We start from the raw sequence: 19,188 nt of genomic DNA, 5'->3' as shown, positions 1-19,188 counted from the left end.
CTCATCAACACCCCCAACTTAAAGCTTTTGCTTATCCTCAAGCAAATCAAAACCAACAATTCAATGAGGTTCTACCAATTAAAGCACAAGTAGTACCGCTATCATTTACAAATCACACTGTGATGACCCAAAAGGTCATCTTTTGTTTTAGAACTCGATCCATGTTCTACGGATTTCAAAACCTCATTTTGCCTCTCCACGATTTGCGTGCACGGTCCGGGTGCGTTTCCGGAAAGCCCTTATGTGGAAATTTGAGAAAAATAATAATTTTTGCCTTTAAAAGTGGATTTAGTTGACTTCGGTCAATGTTTTGAGTAAACAGATCCGGACTCATACTTTGACAATCCCGGTGGGTCCGTATTGAGATATGGGACCTGGGTGTATGCCCGGAATCAGATTCGGATGTCCCTAGCCCGAGTAATTATTTTTTGTTAAAAATTGTAAGACTAAAAATCTAATGATTTAAAGAATTTGATTAATGTTTGATCTCATTGGTATCGGGATCATATTTTGGTTCCGAAGCCCGGTATAGGTTCAAAATAATATGTAATTTATGTCTGTGAAAGTTTAGTGAAAATCGGAGTTGATTTGACGTGATTCAGACATCTGGTTGAGAAAAGAGTTATTTCAAAGTGTTCAAGAATTCCATGTGATTTGGTGTTTAATTTGTAGTTCTAGCTGTTATATTGGCAATTTTATTGCACAAGCAAGTTCGTATGATGTTTTAAGACTTGTGTGCATATTTGGTTTGGAGCCCCGAGGGCTCAAGTGAGTTTCGAATAGTCTACAGAGTGATTTGGACTTAAGAAAAAAAATTGTTGGTATGCTCCAGGTCTGCAGATCTCGCAAATGTGATCTCACATTTGTGAAGAAAGTTCATGTTTGCAAGCAATGGGGTTGGGAGGGGACTTTCGCAATTGCGAAGCTCAGGATCGCAGTTGCGATCAGTAGTGGCCGCATTTGCGAACAATTGTTTGCATTTGCGATGTTAGCAGGTCCAGGTCGGTTTCGCATTTATGAGGCAAAGTTCGCATTTGCGCGGTTCGCATTTGCGAACCCCTGATCGCAAATGTGATACCTGTAACTGGTCAAAAATGATTTTGGACGGGAGTTTTCATTCATTCTCCCATTTTCAAAACCTAGAACACAAGAGGCAGTTTTCCAAAGACTTTTTCTTCCCCAAATCATAAGTAAGTGATTCTTAACTAGTTTCTTTTAATCTTTTATCTCTTTTTACAAGATTTAATCCTAGAATCTAGGGTTTTCATGGTGAAATTGGGGATTTTTGGGAAGAAATTAGGGATTTCAAAATTTGGGAATTTGGACGTCAAATTAAGATCGGATTCCAAAATCAATTGTATATATGGGCTCGGGGGTAAATGGGTAGTCATGTTTTGGTCCGAATTTCACGTTTTGACCAAGCAGGCCCGTGGTCGATTTTTAACTTTTTGGGGAAAATGTTGGGAAACTTATAACCATGCATTGGAATTGACTTTTTTAGCGATAATTGATGTTGTTAAGTTAATTATGACTAGATACGAGTGGTTTGTAGGTGGAACCTAGAGGGAAAACGGTAATTGAGCTTTGAGTTGGTCGTTGGATTGAGGTAAGTGTTTGGTCTAACTTTGACTCGAGGGATTAGGGATCCCCGACTTAATTGCTATGTGAAATTCCATGTGTGTGGCGTATAGGTGAGGTGATGAGTACTTATGCGCTGCCAAATTATCTATTTAGCCTATTTCTTTCCCCGTTCTTGATTGTCACGACCCTAATCCCAGACCCGGTCGTGATGGTGCCTCTCGTGTAGACAAGGCCAGCCGACACAACACCCAATTCCTTTTGACAATTAAAAATACACAATTTAAATCTTTAACATGATTAAATCTCAACTAAGTAGTGAAAACAGTACAATTTGCGGAATATAAAACCAACACAGCCCGACATCGGGGTGTCACCAATCATGAGTATCTATCATAACAACTACAAGTCTTAAAGAGTCTACTCAACAATTACATAACCAAAACAGAAGAAAATAAGATAGAGGGAGAACCACTGGGATGCGAACGCCGAGTAACTACCTAGTGAATCTCTAAAGTCTGCTGGAAGCTCTCAACCCTCGCAAGCAGGACCTGAAGCGCCTGAATATGCACACGGGGTGCATGGAGTAAAGTGAGTACTCCAAGTCAGTGAGTAATAATAATAAATGTAGACTGAGAAATAAGAAATCACGTAAAGTCACATCAACACGCTATAAAGAAGCAGTAAAAACCAGTAAAAGCAATGAACAGTGAAAATATGTAAAGTCACTTAAGTTCAGTTTAAGCTTCTTAAAATTTGCCTTTTTAAAACAGTTAAGCAAGTAAAAGACAAGCGACTAGAAAAGGTAAACCCATAAAGAACCGCCCCTCGGGCACAATACTAACAGAATCGGCCCCTCGGGCAACACATGGAACAATACCAGCCCCTCGGGCTCTATCTCATATCACAATGGGTACCCACGCTCACTAGGGGTGTGCATACTCCTAGAGGGGCACCTTACGGCCCAAGTGCAATATCAAGCCATCTCGTGGCATACTCAATAGACTCTCAGCCTCATATCAACAAGACACCTCGTGGCATAAAAATCTTAAGCCATCGGCCTCAAAATTATAAATCAGTGTATCCTCACAACACAGGCCCTCAGCCTTACTCAGTCAGAATCTCATAAGCCACTCGGGCAACAGTAAAACATGATGCTTAGCCCAATTTATCATTTAAAATGTCATTTAATGTATTAAAACAGAGTAGACATGACTGAGTTATAAAAACAGTAGAAAATAGCATGACTGAGTACAAGTATAAAGTCACAACATTGAGGAAATATCAGTAAAAATCCCCTAAGGGTTCAAATAGTTGGCACGAGGCCTACATATGGCATTCAGCCCAAAACATGATGGTATCAAATATTTTTCAATCAAATACGCGGTAAAACAGCTATTCAGGATGGACTAAGTCACAATTCCCAATGGTTCATGACCCCATGCTCATCATCTAGCATGTGTGACACCTCAATATAGCCCAACGATGTGCAATCCGGGGTTTCATACCCTCAGGATAACATTTACAATCATTACTCACCTCAATCCGGTGCAAACTCTAGTCCGCAATGCCTTTGCCCCTCGAATCGGCCTCAACTCACGTCAAATCTATCCAAAATCAGAATCACGACGTCAAAATATACTAAGGGAACGAATCCCATGCGAAAATAATCAATTTACAACACAAATTCCGAAATTACTAAAAACCGACACCCATGCCCACGTCTCAAAATTCAAAAATAATTTACATCAATAGATTCCTTACTCCCCACAAATTCATACATATCAAAAGTCCCAAAATCCGACTACAAATGGCCCCTCAAATCTTCAAGTCTAGGTCTCCAATACCAAGCCCTAGTTTCCCCAATTTTAACCCTTAATCTCCACTAATACCATGATTAACCAATGGAAAAATGATCATAAACTCAAGTAATGAAGCTTAGGGAACTTACCCAACTGATTCTCTTCGATTTACCCTTGAATTCACTGCCCTAGCTAGCTTCCCGTCTTCAAAAATGGAGAACTTAGCCAAATATTCGCGAAGGAAAAATTTTATACCTTCTGGCCCATGGATTCCGCCCCTGCGGCCCTTTAACCACTTTTGCAATTCTGCTTTTGCGGTCCACGAACCGCTTCTGCGGTTTTCACTTAAGCGACCTCCCGCACCTGCGAGTTCATCTCCGCATCTGCGGTCACGTAGGTGCGTACCACATACTGCATCTGCGGTTCCACTCTACACAGCCTTTGGCCACATCTACGGCTCCAAACATGCTTTTGTAATACTGCAATTATGGTCCCCTAGCCGTAGGTGCGGTTATGACAGCAAATGGCACATCTTCAGCTGCCAAAACCAACTCCCAAACCTTCTGCCAACCATCCGAAAACACCCCGAGGCCCCCGGGATCTTAACCAAAAGAACAAACAAGTCACGTACCACCATTCAAACTTGTACCAATCTTCAAAACACCTCATCACCCAAAACACATCGGATTAAAGCCTAAGCTTCCAAAATCTTCTGAATTACGCTTTTGATCAATAAGTATACCAAACAACGTCCGAATGACCTGAAATTTTGCACACATATTCAAAATGACCTCACAAAACTACTGCAACTCTCGGAATTCCATTCCGACCCCTATATCAAAATCTCGCCTATCAACCGGAAAATGCCAAAATTCCAATTTTACCAATTCAAACCTAAATCTACTCCGGACCTCCAAAATACATGTCGATCACGTTCCTAAGTCTCAAATCATCTCCTGAAGCTATTCGAACCCTCGGAACGCACATCCAAGCCCTCTAACACATAAGTCAACATCCGGTTGACTTTTTCAACTTAAGCTTCCTCAAAAGATATTAAGTGTCTCAAACCTCGCCAAAACTTTTCTGAATCCGAGCCAACCAAACCAATCAGACATAGAACCAATAAACAAATCAATAAGAAGCAAAAATGGGGGAAATGGAGTGGTAACTCATGAGGTGACTGGCCGAGTCATCACATTGATATATTGTTTTCCTGTCTTAACTACTACATGCTTATTGGTGCTTCCATGTTTAATTGCTTCTTGTTAGATGTTGTTCTCTTTTTTGAAGGTATTAATTATTCCGTAGTTTCATTATATTTCATCATTGGGTTAAGTTGGTTTATCTGTGTTTCATGGTATATTTTGGTTGGTCTCGCGGTGTAGTATTAATTGAGTGAAGTTTCATAATTGTATAGCCTTCTGTTTGCTTTGGTTTGAGGCTGAAATATTGTGGAGGATTTTGAGCTAAATTGTGAAATTCTTGTTCTTATTGTGTGATTGGTACTGATATGGTGGAATCGGATTGTGCGCTACAACAGGAGGAATAAGGGTGATATATTGAGGAGGAATAAGGGTGAAATGCTATTGTCTGGTGGGATCGGGTTGCACGCCGCAACAGGAGTAATAAGGGTGATATATTGAGGAGTAATAAGGGTGAATTACTATTTTATGGTGGGATCGGGTTGCACGCCATAATAGGAGTAATAAAGGTGGATTGATACGGAGTAATAAGGGTGAATATTCATATTGATATTGATTATATGGTGGGATCAGGATGCGCATCGCGTTAGTCTATGTGTTTATGTACCTTTCTTCTATTGTGCAAGTTATTCTGTAATTTAGATTTACATTTAAGGATTGTTTATAGCTGGTTACTGATTAGATACCGGAGTTCTATATTCTTTCCTTGCAAGCTACTATTTATTTGTTCCGTTCTTCTTTTTATTTTATTATGCATTGTATGTAGGTTATATTGTAACTTCCTCATCGTAGCCTCGTCACTACCTCATCTAGGTTACGCTCGGCGCTTACTAGTACATGGGGTCGATAGTACTGATACTGCATTTGGCACTTTCTGTGCAGATTTTGGAGCTGGTAGTGGCTGATCGAGAGGTCGGTTGCAGACATTTCATCTAGGAGACCAAGGTAGTCATGCTGGCATCCGTAAGCCCTGGCGTCCTCTCCTATGTTTCTACATTCCTATTTTCTTTCTTTCGAAACAGATATAATTTCTTTTAGACCAATGTTTGTAGATATTTATAGTATGTTCGTGGATTGTGACACTAGTTTCTAGATGGTAATAGTCATGATATTGTTAATAGTATATAGATAACAGGATAATTACATACTTCCGCATTTATTTCAACTTGATTTAACTTTGTTAATTTTAATCTATGGAATGTAAAGGAAAAGGGTGAATAAAACTCTAACGTTGGCTTGCCTAGCGAGCTCGATGTTAGGCACCATCACGGTCCCCATGGTGGGAATTCTAGGTCATGACAAGTTGGTATCAGAGAACTAGGTTGCTTAGGCTTACAATTCACGAACAAGCTTGGTAGAGTCTGAGGGATCCGTATGGAGACGTCTGTGCTTATCCCCCAAAGGCTGCAGAGTTTAGGAATAATTTCACTTTTGTTCTTCTCCATCGTGCGATTTGATCTCTCAATGCTAATTGAACTCTTTACTCTTGTTCTTCGCAGATGGCGAGCACACGTACCGCTTCTTCAGTTGAGCTGCATCCTGAGCCCACAGTGGTATCTCCCACGAGGGGTCGAGGGCGAGGCTGAGGCAGGGGCAGGAGCTTGAGCAATAGCACCAGCGGTGGAGCCTCAGGCAGAGTTTGATGAGGAAGCTCCAGCCTAGACCGTTCCAGCAGGGCCAACTCAAGTTCTAGAGGGTTTCATCGCTACCCCGATACTTTGGGATGCTTTGGTCCATCTAGTTGGCCTTATGGAGAGCATTGCTCAGGCCTATACATTTCATGTAGCACCAACTGTCTCTCAAGCTAGGGGAGGAGCCTAGACTCCAGCTACTCACACTCCAAAGTAGATGGCTCCCCAGTTTCAGACTGCAGCAGCTCAGCCAGTTGGGGTAGTTCCGTCGGGTGTTGCATCACAGACCGGGCTCTGGCTCAGTCCGTTCCAACGGGGCCAGCTCAGGTTCCAGAGGGGTTCATCGCTAACCCGGTACTTCAGGATGCTTTGGTCCGTCTAGTGGGCCTTATGGATAGTGTTACGAGGTATTACGGAACATAGGGATAGTGGAGACCAATGGGGTCGACTTTGCTGCCTTTCTTCTATCAGGTTCTGCCGTGAAATGGTGGAGGGATTTTTGTTTGGCCGGACCAACTGGTTCACCAGCTCTTACTTGGGACCAGTTCTCTCAGCTATTTCTGGAGAAATATCTTCCTATCACTCAGAGAGAGGACTATCAAACGCAGTTCGAGTGCCTTCAGTTTTATGACTGTCACTTAGTACGAGACTAGATATATTGATTTGGCCTGTCATGCTCTTCTTATACTTCCTACCGAGAGAGAGAGGGTGAGGAGGTTTATTGAGGGACTTGTTCAGCCTATCACATTGAGGATGGCTAAGGAGATAGGGAGTGAGATTTCTTTCTAGGATGCAGCCAATGTGGCTAGACGAGTTGAGATGGTTCTATCTCAGGGGAGTGGTCAGGGGTCTGATAAGAGGCCGCGTCACTCAGGTGGATTCAGTGGGGCCTCATCTGGAGGTCGAGGTACTTTTGGTAGAGGCCATCCTTCTAGGCCGTTTCATTCAGCACTTCAGACATCCCATGGTGTTTCAAGGAGTCGTGGTCCTTATGTACCTTTTTTAGGGCAACCAACTTATAGTGCACCACCATCTCCTATCAGAGCACCTCCCCTTCAGAGTTATTATCGCAGTCAGTCGTCCCGTCTGGGTCAGTCTCAGTTTCCACAGCCACAGTATCAGGATGGATGTTTCGAGTGTGGTGATTAAATTAGTAGGGTTCTCGTGCCATGATTTCAGCACCGAGTGCGCCACCAACTGCTCAGCCAGCCAGAGGTAAAGGTCAGACAGCTAAAGGTGGTGTTCAAGCCGTTAGAGGTGGAGGTCAGGCCGTTAGAGGTGGAGGCCAGCTAGCAGGAGGCCATCCTAGGGATATGGTTCAGAGTGGTGGGGCCCAGCCCCGATGTTATGCTTTCGCAGCCAGGCTTGAGGCTAAGTCATCCGAAGCTATTATCATAGGTACTATTTCAGTTTGTAGTAGAGATGTTTTAGTTCTATTTGATCCAGGGTCTACATATTCCTATGTGTCACCTTATTTTGCTTCATATTTGGTTGTGCCTCGTGATTCTTTGAGCACTCCTGTGTATGTGTCCACACTGGTGGGGGATTCTATTATTGTAGATCGTGTCTATCATTCGTGTGTAGTAATCATTGGGGGTCTTGAGACTAGCGTAGATCTCCTACTTCTCGATATGGTTGATTCTTATATTATTTTGGGGATAGATTGGCTGTCACCTTATCATGCTATATTGGACTGTCACGCGAAGACGGTGACCTTAGCATTGTCGGGGTTTTCTCGATTAGAGTGGAGAGGGACACTTGGTCATTCTACAAGCAGGGTTATCTCGTATATGAAAGCTCGGTGTATGGTCGAGAAGGGGTGTTTGGCTTATTTGGCTTATGTCCGTGACTCTAGTGCGGAGGTTCCTTCAATGGATTCTATACTAGTTGTTCGAGAGTTTCCAGAGGTATTTTTTGCAAACCTTCTGGAGATGCCACCTGACAGAGATATTGGCTTTTGCATTGATTTGGCTTGGGGTAGTCAGCCCATTTCTGTTTCGCCGTACCGCATGGCCCCGCCAGAGTTGAAAGAATTGAAGGAGCAGTTGCAAGATTTTCTTGATAAGGGTTTTATAAGACCTAGTGTCTCGCCTAGGTGCACCAGTGTTGTTTGTAAAGAACAAGATTGGGTCGATGAGGCTGTACATAGACTATTGGCAGTTGAACAAATTTACCATCAAGAACAAGCATCCATTGTCTAGGATTGATGACTTATTTGATCAACTTCAGGGTGACAAGGTCTTTTCAAAGATCGATTTGAGGTCTGGCTACCATCAGTTGAGGATTAGGGCATCTGATGTCCCTAAGACAGCTTTTCGGACCCGCTATGAGCATTATGAGTTTCTTGATGTCATTTGGGTTGACAAATGCCCCAGCAGAATTCATGAATTTAATAAACCAGGTGCTCAAGCCCTATTTGGATTCCTTCGTTGTTGTTTTTATTGATGATATCTTGATTTACTCCCGTAGTTGAGTTAGCTGCTTTCTTGGGTCATGTTGTATCAACAGAGGGTATTCAAGTGGATCCTAAGAAGATTAAGGCCATTTAGAATTGGCCCAGACCTACTTCAACCATGGAGATTCGTAGTTTCTTGGATTTAGCGGGTTATTACCATCGGTTTGTGGAGGGGTTTTCATGTACAGTAGCCCCGATAACTAGGTTGACCCAAAACGGTTCCCCATTCAGATGGTCAGACGCCTCTGAGGCGAGCTTTCAGAAGCTCATGACTACTTTGACTACGACACCAGTAGTAGTGTTGCTCACGGGAACAGGGCCTTATACCATATATTGTGACGCATCTCGTATTGGACTTGGTGCGGTATTGATGTAGGGTGGTAAGGTTATTGCATATGATTCACGGTAGCTAAAGATTCACGAGAAGAATTATCCAGTTCATGACTTCGAGCAGACAGCCATTGTTCACGCACTGAAGATTTGGAGGCACTATCTATATGGCATGTCGTGTGAGGTGTTCACGGATAATAAGAGTTTGCAGTATTTGTTCAAGTAGAAGGAGCTCAATTTGAGGCAGAGAAGGTGGTTGGAGCTATTGAAAGTCTATGATATTACCATCTTGTATCATCCCGGGAAGGCCAATGTGGTAGTCGATGCTTTGAGCAGGAAGACAGCTAGTACAGGTAGCCTTGCGTATATTCCAGTCGGTGAGAGACTGCTTGCATTAGATGTTCAAGCCTTAGCCAATTGATTCGAGAGATTGGATGTTTCTGATCCCAGCCGTGTTCTAGCTTGTACAGTCGCTCGGACTTCCTTGTTTGAGCATATCTGGGAGCGCCATCATGATGACCCTCATTTTCTTGCCCCTAGGGACACAGTGTGGCACAATGACGCCAAGCAAGTTACGGTTGGAGATAATGGAGTTTTAAGGATGCAGGGTCGTGTTTGTGTGCCTAATATTGATGGACTTCATGAGTTGATTCTATAGGAGGCCCACAGTTCCTGGTATTCTATTTATCCGAGTGCCGGTAAGATGTATCAGGACTTGTGGCAGCATTATTGGTGGAGGAGAATGAAGAAGGATATTGTTGAATATGTAGCTCAGTGTTTAAATTGTCATCAAGTAAAGTAAGAGCTTCAAAGACCCGGTGGTTTGCTTCAGAAGATAGAGATTCCTGAGTGGAAGTGGGAGCATATCACTATGGATTTCGTTGTTGGACTCCCATAGACTCAGAGGAAGTTCGATACGGTATGGGTTATTGTGGATAGATTGACGAAGTTAGCGCGTTTCATTCCCATGGTAGTTTCCTATTCTATGGAGCGGTTGGCAGAGATTTATATTTGTGAGATCGTTCTTCTTCATGGCATGCCTGTGTCTATAATCTTCAACTGTTTGGCAGAGATTTATATCCGTGAGATCGTTCTTCTTCATGGAATGCCCGTATCTATCATTTTTTATCCAAGTATGCAATTTACCTCGCATTTCTGGAGAGCAGTACAGCGTGAGTTGGGTACGCGGGTCGAGTTGAGCACAACATTTCATCATCAGACGGACGGACATTTCAAACATACTATTCAGATCTTAGAGGATATGCTCCACGCCTGTGTTATTGCCTTTGGAGGTTCTTGGGATTAGTTGTTGCCGTTAGCGGAGTTCGCCTACAACAAAATTTATCAGTCGATTATCCAGATGGCTCCCTATGAGGCGTTGTATGGTAGATGGTGTCGATCACCGGTTGGGTGGTTTAAGCAGGGAGAGGCTCGGTTATTGGGTACAAATTTAGTGCAGGATGTCTTGGATAAGGTTAAGATCATTCAGGATAGACTTCGTACAGCTTAGTCCAGGCAGAAGAGTTATTCTGACCGTAAGGTTCGTGATGTGACATTCATGTTCGGAGAGAGAGTTTTGCTTCAGGTCTCACCCATGAATGGTGTGATGCAGTTTGGGAAGAAGTTCAAGTTAAGCCCTAGGTCATCGGGCCTTTTGAGATTCTTGATCGAGTGGGAGAAATGGCCTACAGACTTGCGTTGCCCCCAGGCTTATCAGCGGTACATCCAATATTTCATGTGTCCATGGTTCAGAAGTATCACGGCAATCCATCCCACTTGTTAGATTTCAGCATTGTCTAGTTGGACAATGATTTGACCTACGAGGGGGAGCTGATAGCCATTTTAGACTGACATGTTCGTCAATTGAGATCAAAGAGTTATCCTTCTGTTTGGGTGCAGTGGAGGGCTCAGCCTGTTAAGGCAGCTACTTGGGAGTTCGAGTCTGATATGCGGAGAAGATATCCCCATCTTTTCACCAGCTCAGGTACCTTTCTATGTATGTTCGAGGACGAACGAATTTTTTAGAGGTGGAGAATATGATCACTCAAAAGGTCATCTTATGTTTAGAACTCGATTCGTGTTCCGAGGCTTTCAAAACCTCATTTTGTCTCTCCTCGATTTCGTGCTCAATTCAGGCGCATTTTCGAAAAGCCCTTATGTAGAAATTTGAGAAAAATAATAATTTTTGCCTTTAAAAGTGGATTTAGTTTACTTCGGTCAACATTTTGCGTAAACGGACTAGGACTCATACTTTGAGAGTCCCAATGGGTCCGTATTGAAATTTAGGACATGAGTATATGCCTGGAATCAGATTCGGAGGTCCCTAACCCGAGTAATGAATTTTTGTTAAAAATTGTAAGACTGAAAATCTAATGATTTAAAGAATTTGATTAATATTTGATCTCGTTGGTATCGGTACCGTATTTTGGTTTCGGAGCCTGGTATATGTTTAAAATAATATGTAAGTAATGTCTGTGAAATTTGGTTAAAATCGGAGTTGATTTGACGTGATTCAGGCATCCGGTTGAGAAAAGAGGAATTTCAAAAAGTTCTTAAGAATTCCATGTGATTTGGTGTAAATTCGTAGTTCTAGATGTTATATTGGCAATTTGATCGCACGAGCAAGTTCGTATGATGTTCTAAGACTTGTGTGCATGTTTGGTTTGGAGCCCGAGGGCTCGGGTGAGTTTCGGATAAGCTACGGAGTGATTTGGACTTAAGAAAAAAAATTGCCGGTATGGTTCGAGCCTCACATTTGCGAAGAAAGTTCGCATTTGCAAGCAATGGGGCTGGGAGGGGACCTTCACAATTGCGAAGCTCAGGATCACAATTGCGATCAGCAGTGGACACATTTGCGATCAGCAGTGGACGCATTTGCGATGTTAGCAGGTCCAGGTCGGTCTTCGCATTTGCGAGGCAAAGTTCGCATTTGCGAACCCCTGATTGGACGTGAATTTTCATTCTCCCATTTTTCAAAACCTAGAACACAAGAGGCGATTCCAAAGACTTTTTCTTCCCCAAATCATAAGTAAGTGATTCTTAACTTGATTCTTTCAATCTTTTACCTCTTTTTACAAAATTTCATCCTAGAATCTAGGATTTTCATGGTGGAATTGGGGATTTTTGGGTAGAAATTAGGGATTTCAAAATTTGGGGATTTAGACCTCAAATTGAGGTTGAATTCTAAAAGCAATTGTATATCCGGGCTCGGGGGTGAATGGGTAATCAGGTTTGGTCCGAATTTTGAGTTTTGACCAAGCAGGCCAAGAGTCAGTTTTTGCCTTTTTGGGGAAAATGTTGGAAAACTTATAATCATGCATTGGAATTGACTTCTTTAGCGATAATTGATGTTGTTAAGTTAATTATGACTATATACGAGTGGTTTGAAGGTGGAAACTAGAGGGAAAACGGTAATTGAGCTTTGAGTTGGCCGTTGGATTGAGGTAAGTGTTTGGTCTAACTTTGACTCGAGAGATTAGGGATCCCTGTCTTAATTGCTATGTGAAAATCCATGTGTGTGGCATATAGGTGACGTGACGAGTACCTATGCGTTGCCAAATTATCTGTTTAGCTTGTTTCTTTCCCCATTCTTGATATATTGTCTTCCTGTCTTAACTGAGGCATGTTTATTGGTGTTTCCATGTTTAATTGCTTCTTGTTAGATGTTGTTCTCTTTATTGAAGGTATTAATTATTCCATAGTTTCGTTGTATTTCATTATTGGGTTAAGTTGGTTTATCGGTGTTTCATGGTATATTTTGGTTGGTCTCGCCGTGTAGTATTAATTGACTGAAGTTTCATAATTGTATAGCCTTCTGTTTGCTTTGGTTTGAGGCTGAAATATTGTGGAGGGTTTTTAGCTAAATTGTAAAATTCTTGTTCTTATTATGTGATTGGTACTGATATGATGGGATCGGGTTGCATGCCGCAACAGGAGGAACAAGGGTGAAATGCTATTGTGTAGTGGGATCGAGTTGCACGCAGCAACAAGAGTTATAAGAGTGATATATTGAGGAGTAATAAGGGTGAATTACTATTGTATGATTGGATCAGGTTGCACGCCGCAACAGGAGTAATAAGGGTGGATTGATACGGAGTAATAAGGATGAGTATTTATATTGATATTGATTATACGGTGGGATCGGTATACTCACTGCATCAGTCTATGTGTTTATGTACCTTTCTTCTACTGTGCAAGTTATTCTATAATTTGGCTTTACATTTAAGGATTGGTTATAGCTGGTTATTGATGATATACCAGAGTTCTATATTCTTTCCTTGCAAGTTACTACTTATTTGTTCTGTTCTTCTTTCTATTTTATTATGCATTGTATGTAGGTGATATTGTAACTACACTGTCATAGCCTCGTCACTACCTCATCGAGGTTAGGCTCAACACTTACCAGTACATGGGGTCGGTTGTACTGATACTGTACTCTGCATTTTCTGTGCCGATTTTGGAGCTGGTAGTGGTTGCTCGAAAGGTCAGTTGCAGACATTTCATCTAGGAGACCCAAGGTAGTCCTGTTGGCGTTCGCAGGCCTTAGCATCCCCTCCTATGTTTCTACATTCTCGTTTTCTTTTCTTTTGAAATAGATGTAATTTCTTTCAGACCAATGTTTGTATACATTCATAGTATGTTCGTGGATTGTGACACCAGTTTCTTGGTGGTAATAGTCATGATATTGATAATAGTATATAGATAACAGGATAATTACATACTTCCACATTTATTTTAGCTTGATTTAGCTTTGTTAATTTCAATCTATAGAATGTAAAGGAAAAAGGTGAATTAAACTCTAATGTTGGTTTGCCTAGCGAGTTCGATGTTAGGTGCCATCACGGTCCCGATGGAGGGAATTCCGGGTCGTGACACACACTCTCCAATTAAGCACCATACTTATGGATTTGGTTGGTACTAATAATTAGGTTCAAGCATGTGAATTTTAATCAAATAACTCCCTCATTCAGAAATAACTTCAAGAAATGCAAAGGAATTTCAAAATAATAAAGTGAAAACAAAAGGCCTCAAGAAGTGACTCAAAAACACTAGTTTACTACATATGCTCAATTTACTCATTTCGGGATACATCAATTTCATCACTCCATCCTAATCATGTGCCCTCACAAGAAATAAAGTCCCAAAATCACCATATTTACAGTAACAACACAAGGGACAAATGCACTAAGACAATCATTCTCAACAAAGAATTTCAAGTGTTACAAAATGTCATGCCATAAGCTTGCCCTTATTTTCATTCGCCACCTATTCAAGAGAATTCGAATAGAGATCCCATAAGGACTTTTTAAGCTTGTAATGTAGGTTTAGGGAAGGGTCGGATAAGCATTTGGGATACAAATGACTACACCCTCCTTGAACACTACTCACATTTGACCTTCATTTTGCACTTTGCTTCTTTTTAAACCACATAGACCTTATTGGCATCTATTTACCAACATAGAATCACCTTAAAGTACCTCTCTAATTTTCTCAAGACTCCATATTTATATATATACATATTTTTCTCATATCCACCATTTATTTTATATAACTATTTTCTTTTGGAGCTTGAGTAATTTCATATGAACAACTTTGAGGTATATGTTTCTACCCTCAATGTACAACCTTACCAATTTCTAACTTGACACCAACACCACCAACTTAGAATTTTAGCCTCATTCTCAATATTCAAGGAGGTATGGGTTCAAAAGAGGAAATTATTTCACAAAAGGGTAAAGGTTTATAATAAGGTGGCCAAAGAAAAGGTTAAAGGCTCAAATGGGGTAAACTAGTGATAACATTTATGCATTGGTAGGCTTGAAAGGCTAAAGAGATTTTTTCAAAGATCACAAAGAATTCCTAAGGTCATCCCTCCAACCAAAGATAATTAACATTAGCATCAAAAGACCAACCGGGCAAGTTCTAGATGATAGAAGTAAACACAAAAATTATTTTTAACAAAAACTAACACACATGGCACATGAATTAATCAATATGGATAAAATTTACTTCATAATAAGAGCATCTAGAGCAATATCATGCCAATTAATGGGCAAAAGTCACCAAAAGAGCCAAAACGTTATCACAAAAATTATTCTTCCCCATGCAACTTACTTTTTTAATTTAAAACTAAAATTCGGAGGGGTATTCTTAATTCACACTTCACATACAAGAGACTCCATATAACAAAACAAAACTAATTCTCTTAAGAAAGTCGTCACGCCATCCATCATAGGGAAAAGTCACCCGGTTCAACACAAAAATATTCCTCGGGAAAGAACCGTAGCATAAAGAAAACCCAAGGAAATACTACTAAAGAAGATAAAATAAACACTACAGAAATAAAAATAAAAGAACTAAACTACTAACAAAAAATAATATAACAAAAGCAACTAATACTAAAGGAACAAAAATAACATAAACTAAAAACTATAACAAAAAATTAATAAAGAAAGAAAAATAAAATAGGATAACACAAGTGACTAATCAGCACATATGTAACCAATCACAACTACGCTCGGCAAGAGCACATGATAAGTAATAATAAAACAAGTCCACCAAGGGCATACATTATCCATACCATAACATAAACCCGGCAAGGGCACAAATTAAGCATCAATGTACGAATAAAGTATACTCCCTAGAGCCACCCCCAACTAAAAACATTTCAGTGTCCTCACTACACAATATTAAAATGAAATAAGAGTAGTTTGAGAGTCTCCTTGAGGTCTGCATCAGACTGACAAACTGCGGGAGGAAGGCTAATCACTGCCATGAAGATCTCTCGGCCTCATCATCATCTATATTCTTAGCATCATCACCAGCAACATTCGACATGAAGGAATACTCCTCGCTATCATCGTCGTCCCCAACTGGTATCTTCCTGTCCCTCTGCCCCCATTTGAAGATGGCCTTGATGCCTCTCCACATCTTGATCATAAACTTGCCCTTCTTATTATTCTTCACCTTCTCCTTTTGTATGTCTGACTGAAGATCTGCATGTGCCTTGGCCAAGTTGCCATAGGCTTCCTCGAGTCTGTCAACAGTAGCTGCCATCATCTCATGAGACTCTACCTACTTTTTCTGTGAATCTAGGTAGGCCTTCATTTCTTACCTGGTGAAATATGTGGGCATAGGCTGGGAGGATAAGGTCCCACTAGGGATATATGACACTAAGTCACGAATGGATGCAAGTTGGGAGTTTAGCATCCCAAATAGTCCCTCAGGCACAGCTGCCTGCGAGGATGACTCTGGTTTGGCAATAGTAGTGGTGACTTTCCTCTTCTTGATCTTTACTACACTACCCTCGCCCGTTACTCTCAACGAATGAAAGGGTTTGTCAGTGGGTAACCAACGATCGATGCTACGCACCTCAACCTTTGGCTGCCTGCACAACTCTGTGATCAGTGAAGAAAATATCAACCCTGAGTTGTCGTCTAGAAAATACTCTCTCAGCTCCCACAGGATATAGTGACCAACATTCACAGGAATGTCTTCTAGAAGGCATGCAATGATCAAGGCTCAGGTGTATGAGACATCTGAAACATTTCCACAGGGTGATACCCTGTTGTAGAGGATTTAGAGCCATATAATAGCTTCAACTATGAAGTCGATTGACTTCAAACCCTTTCTCTTGTTGGCCCATTTTGCTCTCATGCTTGCGGGATATAGTTTAGAAACAAGCTCGTTATCCATTGTCGCAATGATCCTTTTCTCGCACTGGCTCAAGTGGATGGTCAGGAAGCCCGAGAATGTCATTAATCTGCTCAGTCTCAAACCTCACTGTTTTGCCTCTAATGGTGAGTTGTGGGTCGGTGAAGTTTGTATGCTTAAGGTTAGCATAAAACTCACGTACCCACTCCTCATTGGCTTTGCACGGAGTACACATGAAGCACGACCAGCTGAAGGTTTGTAGACGGCCGTAGAATTTTGGAAGCAATCGGCCAATTTATCCCCGGTGATCCCTTTTTCAAGCACGATCCTTTTTTGAGAAGATTGTCATAGTAAAAGTGATGATAATCAGCAGACATGAAGCGTGCATTACCAAATTGTTCCTCGGCAGCCTCTTGCTCAATTTCATATTCAAGCGGAGCATTTTCATTCATATTCTGGTCCATTTTAACTCAAAGTACATTCAAAAAATCAAAACAATGTTAGTCGGGCTGTAGAATCATATTATGAAATTCAAAACAATGCAATTAAGCCAAAGAATCAAGTCGAACACGCCCCAGAAGCTCCAGTAGCAAAGCTCCTGGTTTTGGCAAAACTGCCAGTTTTCGTACCTGCGGAAAAACCAAAGCAAGTGCGGTCCCGCTTCTCCGGTTTCCTTTCGCTTCTGTGATTTTGCCCGGTTGACCAAAAATCACACATGCGGCAAGGACCTTGCAGATGTGACGCTGCAGGTGCGGTCCATTTTGCGCTTCTGCGGTCTTCTTCAGGGGTTTCACAAACCTAGAATTTTCGACTCTTTCCACTTCTTAAACACGATGTTAGCACATAATTTATACTCAAGAATTCTAAATTATTGCACTTCATGAACCTAAGACTCTATTAAAACTTGATTTTGTGGTACTTAGCAAGCAATTTTCTTTTGGATAGTTTGTCGAACATATTGCAAGCAGTGAGAAATTATGCTTCTTTACACAATTTGGGTACTCAGAGTTCCCCTGAAGTGTTTGTTATCATCACAACACACACAAGAACACTCTCAACTATTTTCCCTCACTCCTAAAACTAACAGTGATAATAAAATAAAAAATGAAAACTGGACTGTCGAAGAGATGAGAAGAAGAAGAAGAAGAAGGATGAGGAGGAGGAGGAGGAGGAGGAGAAGAAGAAGAAGAAGAAGAAGAAGAAGAAGAAGAAGAAGAAGAAGAAGAAGAAGAAGAAAAGAGAAGTAGAATAGAGGAGTAGATGAGGGGACTAAGAACCATACCTGTGTGTCTTATGTGTGAGAACTCAGGTGTGAGCAGTTGGTGAAAGGTAGTAGTATGAGAGAGAAGTGGAGTTGTGAGAATTGGGAAAAATTAGAGTCTCGCCTGATGAAGGGTTTTAACATTTACCCGTTTGACCGCTTCTGCGACTATTGTAGCTTACGCGGGAGCTCTTCTGCGGATACCAAACCACTTCTATGATATTAGCCGCTTCTGCGCTTCTTTGGGTGCTTCGGCGAGGCTGCATCTGTGGCTAATGTTTTGCAGATGTGGTTACACCAGATGATTGTGCATATATTTTTTTCAGCCACTTTTTTGTGCACTCCAACACCTAAACTCCTCAATCCAACTCCAAAAAATTTGAAACTTGGCAGATTAGTCAAAAATAACATAATAAACTATTCTTAAAAAGAAAATCTCAAAAATGACCAAATATTTTGAAAACTATGGGTTGCCTCCTACCAAGCGCCGCATTTAATGTTGTGGCACGACGCGGATCAACTTTACCACTTTTCTCGCCACTTGGATGATATGAATTGGGCACCTAACTTGGGATCATGCTTGTGACCACGAGAAACGATGGGTGGTAAGTAGATGATCAACTCACGCATTAATTTCTTCATTTTGCATTTCTTGGCTTTCTTGCGAGGAATGTCATTTTACCTTCTTGTACCTTTAAATTGTAAAATGTATGGCCTTTGCCTTTCCTCCTCGCAATCCCTCATTGACTCATGTATATCAATTCCCATATCACCATATAATTCTAATGTTGAAAAATTCTTGGAATGTGACATCAAACCTCCAAATTTCAATTCTTTCCGGATTTCAACGTCCTATTTTTCCCCGAATTAGAGTCATTTTCAACCACATCTTCAAATTTTTAAGTTGACTCTAATTCCATATTTTTCTTGGCATCACTAATAATCATGGAGTCGGTTGGCGGATGTTTAATTCTTAATTCCTCAAAATAAAGCTCATTTTCTTCCTCGAAGTCGGACTCTTCTTGACCTCTTTCCACACTCTCAAGTTGGTGGGCATAGTGAGCCTCAACCAATATTTTCATTTAACTTTCCAAAGTGCGGATATTCTCATCATTTTGAGTCAAGACTTGCTTCAAGTCCTTGAGTGCAAAGTTGTGCTTCTCCTCATTTTCCAGAATGGCCTCCAACATGAGCATCATCTTCTCATTTTTAGCATTTGAGAGTTCTTCTTGTTTTTTATCAAGTGCCAAGGAAGGATTTTCGGCTTCCACATCTA

This window comes from Nicotiana tabacum, chromosome 11 (genome assembly GCF_000715075.1).
Source record: "Nicotiana tabacum cultivar K326 chromosome 11, ASM71507v2, whole genome shotgun sequence".
Taxonomy (NCBI): domain Eukaryota; kingdom Viridiplantae; phylum Streptophyta; class Magnoliopsida; order Solanales; family Solanaceae; genus Nicotiana; species Nicotiana tabacum.
This window is presented reverse-complemented; position numbering follows the sequence as displayed.